Source organism: Girardinichthys multiradiatus, chromosome 24, assembly GCF_021462225.1.
Source record: "Girardinichthys multiradiatus isolate DD_20200921_A chromosome 24, DD_fGirMul_XY1, whole genome shotgun sequence".
In the NCBI taxonomy this organism is placed as follows: domain Eukaryota; kingdom Metazoa; phylum Chordata; class Actinopteri; order Cyprinodontiformes; family Goodeidae; genus Girardinichthys; species Girardinichthys multiradiatus.
The window spans coordinates 725520-743949 of NC_061816.1; the positions used below are offsets into that span (position 1 = coordinate 725520).

Genomic DNA, 18430 nt, shown 5'->3' on the forward strand with positions numbered 1-18430 from the left:
CACCCAGTGACATTCACCCAGTCACATTCACCCACTCACAATCACCCAGTGACATTCACCCAGTCACATTCACCCAGTCACACTCACCCAGTCACATTCACCCAGTCACACTCACCCAGCCACAATCACCCAGTCACACTCACCCAGTCACACTCACCCAGTCACATTCACCCAGTCACACTCACCCAGCCACATTCACCCAGTCAGACTCACCCAGCCACACTCACCCAGCCACATTCACCCAACCACATTCACCCAGTCACACTCAGCCAGCCACAATCACCCAGCCACAATCACCCAGTCACACTCATCCAGCCACATTCACCCAGCCACATTCACCCAGTCACACTCACCCAGCCACATTCACCCAGTGACATTCACCCAGTCACATTCACCCAGTCACACTCACCCAGTCACACTCACCCAGCCACAATCACCCAGTCACACTCACCCAGTCACACTCACCCAGCCACAATCACCCAGTCACACTCATCCAGCCACATTCACCCAGCCACACTCACCCAGCCACATTCACCCAGCCACATTCACCCAGTCACACTCACCCAGCCACAATCACCCAGCCACAATCACCCAGTCACACTCATCCAGCCACATTCACCCAGCCACATTCACCCAGTCACACTGACCCAGCCACATTCACCCAGCCATATTCACCCAGTCACACTCACCCAGCCACAATCACCCAGTCACACTCACCCAGTCACACTCACCCAGTCACACTCACCCAGCCACAATCACCCACTCACCCAGTCACATTCACCCAGCCACATTCACCCAGTCAAACTCACCCAGCCACATTCACCCAGTCACACTCACCCAGCCACAATCACCCAGTCACACTCACCCAGTCACATTCACCCAGTCACACTCACCCAGTCACTCACCCAGCAAAATTCACCCAGTCACACTCACCCAGTCACATTCACCCAGTCACAATCACCCAGTCACATTCACCCAGTCACACTCACCAGTCACATTCACCCAGTCACACTCACCCAGTCACACTCACCCAGTTACACTCACCCAGTCACATTCACCCAGTCACACTCACCCAGCCACACTCACCAGTCACATTCACCCAGTCACACTCACCCAGTCACACTCACCCAGTCACTCATCCAGTCACATTCACCCAGTCACACTCACCCAGTCACATTCACCCAGTCACACTCACCCAGCCACACTCACCCAGCCACACTCACCCAGCCACAATCACCCACTCACATTCACCCAGCCACATTCACCCAGTCACACTCACCCAATCACATTCACCCAGTCACACTCACCCAGCCACATTCACCCAGTGACACTCACCCAGCCACAATCACCCAGTCACACTCACCCAATCACATTCACCCAGTCACACTCACCCAGTCACATTCACCCAGTCACACTCACCCAGCCACATTCACCCAGTCACACACCCAGCCACAATCACCCAGTGACATTCACCCAGTCACAATCACCCAGCCACAATCACCCACTCACCCAGTCACATTCACCCAGCCACATTCACCCAGTCACACTCACCCAGCCACATTCACCCAGTCACACTCACCCAGCCACAATCACCCAGTCACACTCACCCAGTCACATTCACCCAGTCACACTCACCCAGCCACATTCACCCAGTCACACTCACCCAGCCACACTCACCCAGTCACACAGTCACACTCACCCAGCCACAATCACCCAGTCACACTCATCCAGCCACAGTCACCCAGCCACATTCACCCAGTCACACTCACCCAGCCACATTCACCCAGCCACATTCACCCAGTCACACTCACCCAGTCACACTCACCCAGTCACATTCACCCAGTCACACTCACCCAGCCACATTCACCCAGTCACACTCACCCAGCCACAATCACCCAGTGACATTCACCCAGTCACATTCACCCACTCACAATCACCCAGCCACAATCACCCAGTGACATTCACCCAGTCACATTCACCCAGTCACACTCACCCAGTCACATTCACCCAGTCACACTCACCCAGCCACAATCACCCAGTCACACTCACCCAGTCACACTCACCCAGTCACATTCACCCAGTCACACTCACCCAGCCACATTCACCCAGTCAGACTCACCCAGCCACACTCACCCAGCCACATTCACCCAACCACATTCACCCAGTCACACTCACCCAGCCACAATCACCCAGCCACAATCACCCAGTCACACTCATCCAGCCACATTCACCCAGCCACATTCACCCAGTCACACTCACCCAGCCAAATTCACCCAGTGACATTCACCCAGTCACATTCACCCAGTCACACTCACCCAGTCACACTCACCCAGCCACAATCACCCAGTCACACTCACCCAGTCACACTCACCCAGCCACAATCACCCAGTCACACTCATCCAGCCACATTCACCCAGCCACACTCACCCAGCCACAATCACCCAGCCACAATCACCCAGTCACACTCATCCAGCCACATTCACCCAGCCACATTCACCCAGTCACACTGACCCAGCCACATTCACCCAGCCATATTCACCTAGTCACACTCACCCAGCCACAATCACCCAGTCACACTCACCCAGTCACACTCACCCAGTCACACTCACCCAGCCACAATCACCCAGTCACACTCATCCAGCCAAATCCAGCCAGCCACATTCACCCAGTCACATTCACCCAGCCACAATCACCCAGTCACATTCACCCAGTCACACTCACCCAGCCACATTCACCCAGCCACATTCACCCAGTCACACTCACCCAGTCACATTCACCCAGTCACATTTACGCATGCACCCATACCCAGAGCAGTAGACAACTAAGTGCCTTGTCCAGGGGCACCCAGTCACATTCACCCAGCCACATTCACCCAGTCACACTCACCCAGCCACATTCACCCAGCCACATTCACCCAGTCACATTCACCCAGTCACACTCACCCAGTCACATTCACCCAGTCACATTTACGCACTCACCCATACCCAGAGCAGTAGACAACTAAGTGCCTTGCCCAGGGGCACCCAGTCACACTCACCCAGTCACATTCACCCAGCCACATTCACCCAGCCACACTCACCCAGCCACATTCACCCAGCCACATTCACCCAGTCACACTCACCCAGCCACAATCACCCAGCCACAATCACCCAGTCACACTCATCCAGCCACATTCACCCAGCCACATTCACCCAGTCACACTGACCCAGCCACATTCACCCAGCCATATTCACCCAGTCACACTCACCCAGCCACAATCACCCAGTCACACTCACCCAGTCACACTCACCCAGTCACACTCACCCAGCCACAATCACCCACTCACCCAGTCACATTCACCCAGCCACATTCACCCAGTCACACTCACCCAGCCACATTCACCCAGTCACACTCACCCAGCCACAATCACCCAGTCACACTCACCCAGTCACATTCACCCAGTCACACTCACCCAGTCACTCACCCAGCAAAATTCACCCAGTCACACTCACCCAGTCACATTCACCCAGTCACAATCACCCAGTCACATTCACCCAGTCACACTCACCAGTCACATTCACCCAGTCACACTCACCCAGTCACACTCACCCAGTCACACTCACCCAGTTACACTCACCCAGTCACATTCACCCAGTCACACTCACCCAGCCACACTCACCAGTCACATTCACCCAGTCACACTCACCCAGTCACACTCACCCAGTCACATTCACCCAGTCACTCATCCAGTCACATTCACCCAGTCACACTCACCCAGTCACATTCACCCAGTCACACTCACCCAGCCACACTCACCCAGCCACACTCACCCAGCCACAATCACCCACTCACCCAGTCACATTCACCCAGCCACATTCACCCAGTCACACTCACCCAATCACATTCACCCAGTCACACTCACCCAGCCACATTCACCCAGTGACACTCACCCAGCCACAATCACCCAGTCACACTCACCCAGTCACATTCACCCAGTCACACTCACCCAGTCACATTCACCCAGTCACACTCACCCAGCCACATTCACCCAGTCACACACCCAGCCACAATCACCCAGTGACATTCACCCAGTCACAATCACCCAGCCACAATCACCCACTCACCCAGTCACATTCACCCAGCCACATTCACCCAGTCACACTCACCCAGCCACATTCACCCAGTCACACTCACCCAGCCACAATCACCCAGTCACACTCACCCAGTCACATTCACCCAGTCACACTCACCCAGCCACATTCACCCAGTCACACTCACCCAGCCACACTCACCCAGTCACACAGTCACACTCACCCAGCCACAATCACCCAGTCACACTCATCCAGCCACAGTCACCCAGCCACATTCACCCAGTCACACTCACCCAGCCACATTCACCCAGCCACATTCACCCAGTCACACTCACCCAGTCACACTCACCCAGTCACATTCACCCAGTCACACTCACCCAGCCACATTCACCCAGTCACACTCACCCAGCCACAATCACCCAGTGACATTCACCCAGTCACATTCACCCACTCACAATCACCCAGCCACAATCACCCAGTGACATTCACCCAGTCACATTCACCCAGTCACACTCACCCAGTCACATTCACCCAGTCACACTCACCCAGCCACAATCACCCAGTCACACTCACCCAGTCACACTCACCCAGTCACATTCACCCAGTCACACTCACCCAGCCACATTCACCCAGTCACACTCACCCAGCCACACTCACCCAGCCACATTCACCCAACCACATTCACCCAGTCACACTCACCCAGCCACAATCACCCAGCCACAATCACCCAGTCACACTCATCCAGCCACATTCACCCAGCCACATTCACCCAGTCACACTCACCCAGCCACATTCACCCAGTGACATTCACCCAGTCACATTCACCCAGTCACACTCACCCAGTCACACTCACCCAGCCACAATCACCCAGTCACACTCACCCAGTCACACTCACCCAGCCACAATCACCCAGTCACACTCATCCAGCCACATTCACCCAGCCACACTCACCCAGCCACAATCACCCAGCCACAATCACCCAGTCACACTCATCCAGCCACATTCACCCAGCCACATTCACCCAGTCACACTGACCCAGCCACATTCACCCAGCCATATTCACCCAGTCACACTCACCCAGCCACAATCACCCAGTCACACTCACCCAGTCACACTCACCCAGTCACACTCACCCAGCCACAATCACCCAGTCACACTCATCCAGCCAAATCCAGCCAGCCACATTCACCCAGTCACATTCACCCAGCCACAATCACCCAGTCACATTCACCCAGTCACACTCACCCAGCCACATTCACCCAGCCACATTCACCCAGTCACACTCACCCAGTCACATTCACCCAGTCACATTTACGCATGCACCCATACCCAGAGCAGTAGACAACTAAGTGCCTTGTCCAGGGGCACCCAGTCACATTCACCCAGCCACATTCACCCAGTCACACTCACCCAGCCACATTCACCCAGCCACATTCACCCAGTCACATTCACCCAGTCACACTCACCCAGTCACATTCACCCAGTCACATTTACGCACTCACCCATACCCAGAGCAGTAGACAACTAAGTGCCTTGCCCAGGGGCACCCAGTCACACTCACCCAGTCACATTCACCCAGTCACACTCACCCAGCCACATTCACCCAGCCACATTCACCCAGTCACACTCACCCAGTCACACTCACCCAGCCACAATCACCCAGCCACAATCACCCAGTCACACTCACCCAGCCACATTCACCCAGTCACATTCACCCAGTCACACTCACCCAGTCACATTCACCCAGTCACATTTACGCACTCACCCATACCCAGAGCAGTAGACAACTAAGTGCCTTGCCCAGGGGCACCCAGTCACATTCACCCAGCCACATTCACCCAGTCACACTCACCCAGCCACATTCACCCAGCCACATTCACCCAGCCACATTCACCCAGTCACACTCACCCAGTCACACTCACCCAGCCAATCACCCAGTCACATTCACCCAGCCACATTCACCCATCCACAATCACCCAGTCACATTCACCCAGTCACACTCACCCAGCCACATTCACCCAGCCACATTCACCCAGTCACACTCACCCAGTCACATTCACCCAGTCACACTCACCCAGTCACACTCACCCAGCAACAATCACCCAGTCACACTCACCCAGTCACATTCACCCAGTCACATTCACCCAGCCACATTCACCCAGCCACAATCACCCAGGGACATTCACCCAGTCACATTTACGCACTCACCCATACCCAGAGCAGTAGACAACTAAGTGCCTTGCCCAGGGGCACCCAGTCACACTCACCCAGTCACATTCACCCAGTCACACTCACCCAGCCACATTCACCCAGCCACATTCACCCAGTCACACTCACCCAGTCACACTCACCCAGCCACAATCACCCAGCCACAATCACCCAGTCACACTCACCCAGCCACATTCACCCAGTCACATTCACCCAGTCACATTCACCCAGTCACACTCACCCAGCCACATTCACCCAGTCACATTTACGCACTCACCCATACCCAGAGCAGTAGACAACTAAGGGCACATTCACCCAGCCACATTCACCCAGTCACACTCACCCAGCCACATTCACCCAGCCACATTCACCCAGCCACATTCACCCAGTCACACTCACCCAGTCACACTCACCCAGCCAATCACCCAGTCACATTCACCCAGCCACATTCACCCATCCACAATCACCCAGTCACATTCACCCAGTCACACTCACCCAGCCACATTCACCCAGCCACATTCACCCAGTCACACTCACCCAGTCACATTCACCCAGTCACACTCACCCAGTCACACTCACCCAGCAACAATCACCCAGTCACACTCACCCAGTCACATTCACCCAGTCACATTCACCCAGCCACATTCACCCAGCCACAATCACTCAGGGACATTCACCCAGTCACATTCACCCCGTCACACTCACCCAGTCACACTCACCCAGCCACAATCACCCAGTCACACTCACCCAGTCACACTCACCCAGCCACAATCACCCAGTCACACTCACCCAGTCACATTCACCCAGTCACACTCACCCAGCCACAATCACCCAGTCACACTCACCCAGCCACAATCACCCAGTCACACTCACCCAGCCACATTCACCCAGTCACACTCACCCAGCCACAATCACCCAGTCACACTCATCCAGCCACATTCACCCAGCCACATTCACCCAGTCACACTCACCCAGCCACATTCACCCAGCCACATTCACCCAGTCACACTCACCCAGCCACAATCACCCAGCCACAATCACCCAGTCACACTCACCCAGCCACATTCACCCAGTCACATTCACCCAGTCACACTCACCCAGTAACATTCACCCAGTCACATTTACGCACTCACCCATACCCAGAGCAGTAGACAACTAAGTGCCTTGCCCAGGGGCACCCAGTCACATTCACCCAGCCACATTCACCCAGTCACACTCACCCAGCCACATTCACCCAGCCACATTCACCCAGTCACACTCACCCAGTCACATTCACCCAGTCACATTTACGCACTCACCCATACCCAGAGCAGTAGACAACTAAGTGTCTTGCCCAGGGGCACCCAGTCACACTCACCCAGCCACAATCACCCAGTCACACTCACCCAGTCACACTCACCCAGCCACAATCACCCAGTCACACTCACCCAGTCACATTCACCCAGCCACATTCACCCAGCCACAATCACCCAGTCACATTCACCCAGTCACACTCACCCAGCCACATTCACCCAGCCACATTCACCCAGTCACAATCACCCAGTCACACTCACCCAGTCACATTCACCCAGTCACACTCACCCAGCCACATTCACCCAGTCACACTCACCCAGCCACAATCACCCAGTGACATTCACCCAGTCACATTCACCCAGTCACACTCACCCAGTCACATTCACCCAGTCACACTCACCCAGTCACTCACCCAGCCACATTCACCCAGTCACACTCACCCAGTCACATTCACCCAGTCACACTCATCCAGCCACATTCACCCAGTCACACTCACCCAGCCACAATCACCCAGTGACATTCACCCAGTCACATTCACCCAGTCACACTCACCCAGTCACATTCACCCAGTCACACTCACCCAGTCACACTCACCCAGCCACAATCACCCAGTCACACTCACCCAGTCACATTCACCCAGTCACACTCACCCAGCCACAATCACCCAGTCACACTCACCCAGCCACAATCACCCAGTCACACTCATCCAGCCACATTCACCCAGTCACACTCACCCAGCCACAATCACCCAGTCACACTCATCCAGCCACATTCACCCAGCCACTTTCACCCAGTCACACTCACCCAGCCACATTCACCCAGCCACATTCACCCAGTCACACTCACCCAGCCACAATCACCCAGCCACAATCACCCAGTCACACTCACCCAGCCACATTCACCCAGTCACATTCACCCAGTCACACTCACCCAGTAACATTCACCCAGTCACATTTACGCACTCACCCATACCCAGAGCAGTAGACAACTAAGTGCCTTGCCCAGGGGCACCCAGTCACATTCACCCAGCCACATTCACCCAGTCACACTCACCCAGCCACATTCACCCAGCCACATTCACCCAGTCACACTCACCCAGTCACATTCACCCAGTCACATTTACGCACTCACCCATACCCAGAGCAGTAGACAACTAAGTGTCTTGCCCAGGGGCACCCAGTCACACTCACCCAGCCACAATCACCCAGTCACACTCACCCAGTCACACTCACCCAGCCACAATCACCCAGTCACACTCACCCAGTCACATTCACCCAGCCACATTCACCCAGCCACAATCACCCAGTCACATTCACCCAGTCACACTCACCCAGCCACATTCACCCAGTCACACTCACCCAGTCACATTCACCCAGTCACACTCACCCAGCCACATTCACCCAGCCACATTCACCCAGTCACACTCACCCAGTCACACTCACCCAGCCACAATCACCCAGCCACAATCACCCAGTCACACTCACCCAGCCACATTCACCCAGTCACATTCACCCAGTCACATTCACCCAGTCACACTCACCCAGCCACATTCACCCAGTCACATTTACGCACTCACCCATACCCAGAGCAGTAGACAACTAAGGGCACATTCACCCAGCCACATTCACCCAGTCACACTCACCCAGCCACATTCACCCAGCCACATTCACCCAGCCACATTCACCCAGTCACACTCACCCAGTCACACTCACCCAGCCAATCACCCAGTCACATTCACCCAGCCACATTCACCCATCCACAATCACCCAGTCACATTCACCCAGTCACACTCACCCAGCCACATTCACCCAGCCACATTCACCCAGTCACACTCACCCAGTCACATTCACCCAGTCACACTCACCCAGTCACACTCACCCAGCAACAATCACCCAGTCACACTCACCCAGTCACATTCACCCAGTCACATTCACCCAGCCACATTCACCCAGCCACAATCACTCAGGGACATTCACCCAGTCACATTCACCCCGTCACACTCACCCAGTCACACTCACCCAGCCACAATCACCCAGTCACACTCACCCAGTCACACTCACCCAGCCACAATCACCCAGTCACACTCACCCAGTCACATTCACCCAGTCACACTCACCCAGCCACAATCACCCAGTCACACTCACCCAGCCACAATCACCCAGTCACACTCATCCAGCCACATTCACCCAGTCACACTCACCCAGCCACAATCACCCAGTCACACTCATCCAGCCACATTCACCCAGCCACATTCACCCAGTCACACTCACCCAGCCACATTCACCCAGCCACATTCACCCAGTCACACTCACCCAGCCACAATCACCCAGCCACAATCACCCAGTCACACTCACCCAGCCACATTCACCCAGTCACATTCACCCAGTCACACTCACCCAGTCACATTCACCCAGTCACATTTACGCACTCACCCATACCCAGAGCAGTAGACAACTAAGTGCCTTGCCCAGGGGCACCCAGTCACATTCACCCAGCCACATTCACCCAGTCACACTCACCCAGCCACATTCACCCAGCCACATTCACCCAGTCACACTCACCCAGTCACATTCACCCAGTCACATTTACGCACTCACCCATACCCAGAGCAGTAGACAACTAAGTGTCTTGCCCAGGGGCACCCAGTCACACTCACCCAGCCACAATCACCCAGTCACACTCACCCAGTCACACTCACCCAGCCACAATCACCCAGTCACACTCACCCAGTCACATTCACCCAGCCACATTCACCCAGCCACAATCACCCAGTCACATTCACCCAGTCACACTCACCCAGCCACATTCACCCAGCCACATTCACCCAGTCACAATCACCCAGTCACACTCACCCAGTCACATTCACCCAGTCACACTCACCCAGCCACATTCACCCAGTCACACTCACCCAGCCACAATCACCCAGTGACATTCACCCAGTCACATTCACCCAGTCACACTCACCCAGTCACATTCACCCAGTCACACTCACCCAGTCACTCACCCAGCCACATTCACCCAGTCACACTCACCCAGTCACATTCACCCAGTCACACTCATCCAGCCACATTCACCCAGTCACACTCACCCAGCCACAATCACCCAGTGACATTCACCCAGTCACATTCACCCAGTCACACTCACCCAGTCACATTCACCCAGTCACACTCACCCAGTCACACTCACCCAGCCACAATCACCCAGTCACACTCACCCAGTCACATTCACCCAGTCACACTCACCCAGCCACAATCACCCAGTCACACTCACCCAGCCACAATCACCCAGTCACACTCACCCAGCCACATTCACCCAGTCACACTCACCCAGCCACAATCACCCAGTCACACTCATCCAGCCACATTCACCCAGCCACATTCACCCAGTCACACTCACCCAGCCACATTCACCCAGCCACATTCACCCAGTCACACTCACCCAGCCACAATCACCCAGCCACAATCACCCAGTCACACTCACCCAGCCACATTCACCCAGTCACATTCACCCAGTCACACTCACCCAGTCACATTCACCCAGTCACATTTACGCACTCACCCATACCCAGAGCAGTAGACAACTAAGTGCCTTGCCCAGGGGCACCCAGTCACATTCACCCAGCCACATTCACCCAGTCACACTCACCCAGCCACATTCACCCAGCCACATTCACCCAGTCACACTCACCCAGTCACATTCACCCAGTCACATTTACGCACTCACCCATACCCAGAGCAGTAGACAACTAAGTGCCTTGCCCAGGGGCACCCAGTCACACTCACCCAGCCACAATCACCCAGTCACACTCACCCAGTCACACTCACCCAGCCACAATCACCCAGTCACACTCACCCAGTCACATTCACCCAGCCACATTCACCCAGCCACAATCACCCAGTCACATTCACCCAGTCACACTCACCCAGCCACATTCACCCAGCCACATTCACCCAGTCACAATCACCCAGTCACACTCACCCAGTCACATTCACCCAGTCACACTCACCCAGCCACATTCACCCAGTCACACTCACCCAGCCACAATCACCCAGTGACATTCACCCAGTCACATTCACCCAGTCACACTCACCCAGTCACATTCACCCAGTCACACTCACCCAGTCACTCACCCAGCCACATTCACCCAGTCACACTCACCCAGTCACATTCACCCAGTCACACTCACCCAGCCACATTCACCCAGTCACACTCACCCAGCCACAATCACCCAGTGACATTCACCCAGTCACATTCACCCAGTCACACTCACCCAGTCACATTCACCCAGTCACACTCACCCAGTCACACTCACCCAGTCACATTCACCCAGTCACTCATCCAGTCACATTCACCCAGTTACACTCACCCAGTCACAATCACCCAGTCACATTCACCCAGTCACAATCACCCAGTCACATTCACCCAGTCACACTCACCCAGTCACATTCACCCAGTCACTCATCCAGTCACATTCACCCAGTTACACTCACCCAGTCACATTCACCCAGTCACAATCACCCAGTCACATTCACCCAGTCACACTCACCAGTCACATTCACCCAGTCACACTCACCCAGTCACACTCACCCAGTCACATTCACCCAGTCACTCATCCAGTCACATTCACCCAGTTACACTCACCCAGTCACATTCAACCAGTCACACTCACCCAGCCACACTCACCAGTCACATTCACCCAGTCACACTCACCCAGTCACATTCACCCAGTCACTCATCCAGTCACATTCACCCAGTCACACTCACCCAGTCACATTCACCCAGTCACACTCACCCAGCCACATTCACCCAGCCACATTCACCCAGCCACATTCACCCAGTCACACTCACCCAGTCACACTCACCCAGCCAATCACCCAGTCACATTCACCCAGCCACATTCACCCATCCACAATCACCCAGTCACATTCACCCAGTCACACTCACCCAGCCACATTCACCCAGCCACATTCACCCAGCCAAACTCACCCAGTCACATTCACCCAGTCACACTCACCCAGTCACACTCACCCAGCAACAATCACCCAGTCACACTCACCCAGCAACAATCACCCAGTCACATTCACCCAGTCACAATCACCCAGTCACACTCACCAGTCACATTCACCCAGTCACACTCACCCAGTCACACTCACCCAGTCACATTCACCCAGTCACTCATCCAGTCACATTCACCCAGTTACACTCACCCAGTCACATTCACCCAGTCACACTCACCCAGCCACACTCACCAGTCACATTCACCCAGTCACACTTACCCAGTCACATTCACCCAGTCACTCATCCAGTCACATTCACCCAGTCACACTCACCCAGTCACATTCACCCAGTCACACTCACCCAGCCACACTCACCCAGCCACAATCACCCACTCACCCAGTCACATTCACCCAGCCACATTCACCCAGTCACACTCACCCAATCACAATCACCCAGTCACACTCACCCAGCCATATTCACCCAGTGACACTCACCCAGCCACAATCACCCAGTCACACTCACCCAGTCACACTCACCCAGCCACAATCACCCAGTCACACTCATCCAGCCACATTCACCCAGCCACACTCACCCAGCCACATTCACCCAGCCACATTCACCCAGTCACACTCACCCAGCCACAATCACCCAGCCACAATCACCCAGTCACACTCATCCAGCCACATTCACCCAGCCACATTCACCCAGTCACACTGACCCAGCCACATTCACCCAGCCATATTCACCCAGTCACACTCACCCAGCCACAATCACCCAGTCACACTCACCCAGTCACACTCACCCAGTCACACTCACCCAGCCACAATCACCCAGTCACACTCATCCAGCCAAATCCAGCAAGCCACATTCACCCAGTCACATTCACCCAGCCACAATCACCCAGTCACATTCACCCAGTCACACTCACCCAGCCACATTCACCCAGCCACATTCACCCAGTCACACTCACCCAGTCACATTCACCCAGTCACATTTACGCATGCACCCATACCCAGAGCAGTAGACAACTAAGTGCCTTGTCCAGGGGCACCCAGTCACATTCACCCAGCCACATTCACCCAGTCACACTCACCCAGCCACATTCACCCAGCCACATTCACCCAGTCACATTCACCCAGTCACACTCACCCAGTCACATTCACCCAGTCACATTTACGCACTCACCCATACCCAGAGCAGTAGACAACTAAGTGCCTTGCCCAGGGGCACCCAGTCACACTCACCCAGTCACATTCACCCAGTCACACTCACCCAGCCACATTCACCCAGCCACATTCACCCAGTCACACTCACCCAGTCACACTCACCCAGCCACAATCACCCAGCCACAATCACCCAGTCACACTCACCCAGCCACATTCACCCAGTCACATTCACCCAGTCACACTCACCCAGTCACATTCACCCAGTCACATTTACGCACTCACCCATACCCAGAGCAGTAGACAACTAAGTGCCTTGCCCAGGGGCACCCAGTCACATTCACCCAGCCACATTCACCCAGTCACACTCACCCAGCCACATTCACCCAGCCACATTCACCCAGCCACATTCACCCAGTCACACTCACCCAGTCACACTCACCCAGCCAATCACCCAGTCACATTCACCCAGCCACATTCACCCATCCACAATCACCCAGTCACATTCACCCAGTCACACTCACCCAGCCACATTCACCCAGCCACATTCACCCAGTCACACTCACCCAGTCACATTCACCCAGTCACACTCACCCAGTCACACTCACCCAGCAACAATCACCCAGTCACACTCACCCAGCAACAATCACCCAGTCACACTCACCCAGTCACATTCACCCAGTCACATTCACCCAGCCACATTCACCCAGCCACAATCACCCAGGGACATTCACCCAGTCACATTCACCCCGTCACACTCACCCAGTCACACTCACCCAGCCACAATCACCCAGTCACACTCACCCAGTCACACTCACCCAGCCACAATCACCCAGTCACACTCACCCAGTCACATTCACCCAGTCACACTCACCCAGCCACAATCACCCAGTCACACTCACCCAGCCACAATCACCCAGTCACACTCATCCAGCCACATTCACCCAGTCACACTCACCCAGCCACAATCACCCAGTCACACTCATCCAGCCGCATTCACCCAGCCACTTTCACCCAGTCACACTCACCCAGCCACATTCACCCAGCCACATTCACCCAGTCACACTCACCCAGCCACAATCACCCAGTCACACTCACCCAGTCACATTCACCCAGTCACATTTACGCACTCACCCATACCCAGAGCAGTAGACAACTAAGTGCCTTGCCCAGGGGCACCCAGTCACACTCACCCAGTCACATTCACCCAGTCACACTCACCCAGCCACATTCACCCAGCCACATTCACCCAGTCACACTCACCCAGTCACACTCACCCAGCCACAATCACCCAGCCACAATCACCCAGTCACACTCACCCAGCCACATTCACCCAGTCACATTCACCCAGTCACACTCACCCAGTCACATTCACCCAGTCACATTTACGCACTCACCCATACCCAGAGCAGTAGACAACTAAGTGCCTTGCCCAGGGGCACCCAGTCACATTCACCCAGCCACATTCACCCAGTCACACTCACCCAGCCACATTCACCCAGCCACATTCACCCAGCCACATTCACCCAGTCACACTCACCCAGTCACACTCACCCAGCCAATCACCCAGTCACATTCACCCAGCCACATTCACCCATCCACAATCACCCAGTCACATTCACCCAGTCACACTCACCCAGCCACATTCACCCAGCCACATTCACCCAGTCACACTCACCCAGTCACATTCACCCAGTCACACTCACCCAGTCACACTCACCCAGCAACAATCACCCAGTCACACTCACCCAGTCACATTCACCCAGTCACATTCACCCAGCCACATTCACCCAGCCACAATCACCCAGGGACATTCACCCAGTCACATTCACCCCGTCACACTCACCCAGTCACACTCACCCAGCCACAATCACCCAGTCACACTCACCCAGTCACACTCACCCAGCCACAATCACCCAGTCACACTCACCCAGTCACATTCACCCAGTCACACTCACCCAGCCACAATCACCCAGTCACACTCACCCAGCCACAATCACCCAGCCACACTCATCCAGCCACATTCACCCAGTCACACTCACCCAGCCACAATCACCGAGTCACACTCATCCAGCCACATTCACCCAGCCACTTTCACCCAGTCACACTCACCCAGCCACATTCACCCAGCCACATTCACCCAGTCACACTCACCCAGCCACAATCACCCAGCCACAATCACCCAGTCACACTCACCCAGCCACATTCACCCAGTCACATTCACCCAGTCACACTCACCCAGTAACATTCACCCAGTCACATTTACGCACTCACCCATACCCAGAGCAGTAGACAACTAAGTGCCTTGCCCAGGGGCACCCAGTCACATTCACCCAGCCACATTCACCCAGTCACACTCACCCAGCCACATTCACCCAGCCACATTCACCCAGTCACACTCACCCAGTCACATTCACCCAGTCACATTTACGCACTCACCCATACCCAGAGCAGTAGACAACTAAGTGTCTTGCCCAGGGGCACCCAGTCACACTCACCCAGCCACAATCACCCAGTCACACTCACCCAGTCACACTCACCCAGCCACAATCACCCAGTCACACTCACCCAGTCACATTCACCCAGCCACATTCACCCAGCCACAATCACCCAGTCACATTCACCCAGTCACACTCACCCAGCCACATTCACCCAGCCACATTCACCCAGTCACAATCACCCAGTCACACTCACCCAGTCACATTCACCCAGTCACACTCACCCAGCCACATTCACCCAGTCACACTCACCCAGCCACAATCACCCAGTGACATTCACCCAGTCACATTCACCCAGTCACACTCACCCAGTCACATTCACCCAGTCACACTCACCCAGTCACTCACCCAGCCACATTCACCCAGTCACACTCACCCAGTCACATTCACCCAGTCACACTCACCCAGCCACATTCACCCAGTCACACTCACCCAGCCACAATCACCCAGTGACATTCACCCAGTCACATTCACCCAGTCACACTCACCCAGTCACATTCACCCAGTCACACTCACCCAGTCACACTCACCCAGTCACATTCACCCAGTCACTCATCCAGTCACATTCACCCAGTCACACTCACCCAGTCACAATCACCCAGTCACATTCACCCAGTCACAATCACCCAGTCACATTCACCCAGTCACACTCACCCAGTCACATTCACCCAGTCACTCATCCAGTCACATTCACCCAGTTACACTCACCCAGTCACATTCACCCAGTCACAATCACCCAGTCACATTCACCCAGTCACACTCACCAGTCACATTCACCCAGTCACACTCACCCAGTCACACTCACCCAGTCACATTCACCCAGTCACTCATCCAGTCACATTCACCCAGTTACACTCACCCAGTCACATTCAACCAGTCACACTCACCCAGCCACACTCACCAGTCACATTCACCCAGTCACACTCACCCAGTCACATTCACCCAGTCACTCATCCAGTCACATTCACCCAGTCACACTCACCCAGTCACATTCACCCAGTCACACTCACCCAGCCACACTCACCCAGTCACACTCACCCAATCACACTCACCCAGCCACATTCACCCAGTCACATTCACCCAGTCACACTCACCCAGTCACATTCACCCAGTCACACTCACCCAGTCACTCACCCAGTCACACTCACCCAGTCACATTCACCCAGTCACAATCACCCAGTCACACTCACCAGTCACATTCACCCAGTCACACTCACCCAGTCACACTCACCCAGTCACATTCACCCAGTCACTCATCCAGTCACATTCACCCAGTCACACTCACCCAATCACACTCACCCAGCCACATTCACCCAGTCACATTCACCCAGTCACACTCACCCAGTCACATTCACCCAGTCACACTCACCCAGTCACTCACCCAGTCACACTCACCCAGTCACATTCACCCAGTCACAATCACCCAGTCACACTCACCAGTCACATTCACCCAGTCACACTCACCCAGTCACATTCACCCAGTCACTCATCCAGTCACATTCACCCAGTTACACTCACCCAGTCACATTCACCCAGTCACACTCACCCAGCCACACTCACCAGTCACATTCACCCAGTCACACTTACCCAGTCACATTCACCCAGTCACTCATCCAGTCACATTCACCCAGTCACACTCACCCAGTCACATTCACCCAGTCACACTCACCCAGCCACACTCACCCAGCCACAATCACCCACTCACCCAGTCACATTCACCCAGCCACATTCACCCAGTCACACTCACCCAATCACATTCACCCAGTCACACTCACCCAGCCATATTCACCCAGTGACACTCACCCAGCCACAATCACCCAGTCACACTCACCCAGTCACATTCACCCAGTCACACTCACCCAGTCACATTCACCCAGTCACACTCACCCAGCCACATTCACCCAGTCACACTCACCCAGCCACATTCACCCAGCCACATTCACCCAGTCACACTCACCCAGTCACATTCACCCTGTCACACTCACCCAGTCACACTCACCCAGCCACAATCACCCAGTCACACTCACCCAGTCACATTCACCCAGTCACATTCACCCAGCCACATTCACCCAGCCACAATCACCCAGGGACATTCACCCAGTCACATTCACCCCGTCACACTCACCCCGTCACACTCACCCAGCCACAATCACCCAGTCACACTCACCCAGTCACATTCACCCAGTCACACTCACCCAGC

The 18430-nt window shown here is 55.0% G+C and overlaps 1 protein-coding gene across 2 annotated transcripts in view; it reads right to left on the reverse strand.

Annotated features, from left to right (window-relative positions):
- Positions 1–18430, reverse strand: part of LOC124861402 (NLR family CARD domain-containing protein 3-like) — a 373247-nt gene that overhangs the window by 151132 nt on the left and 203685 nt on the right. The gene's annotated exons all lie outside the window — the stretch shown is intronic.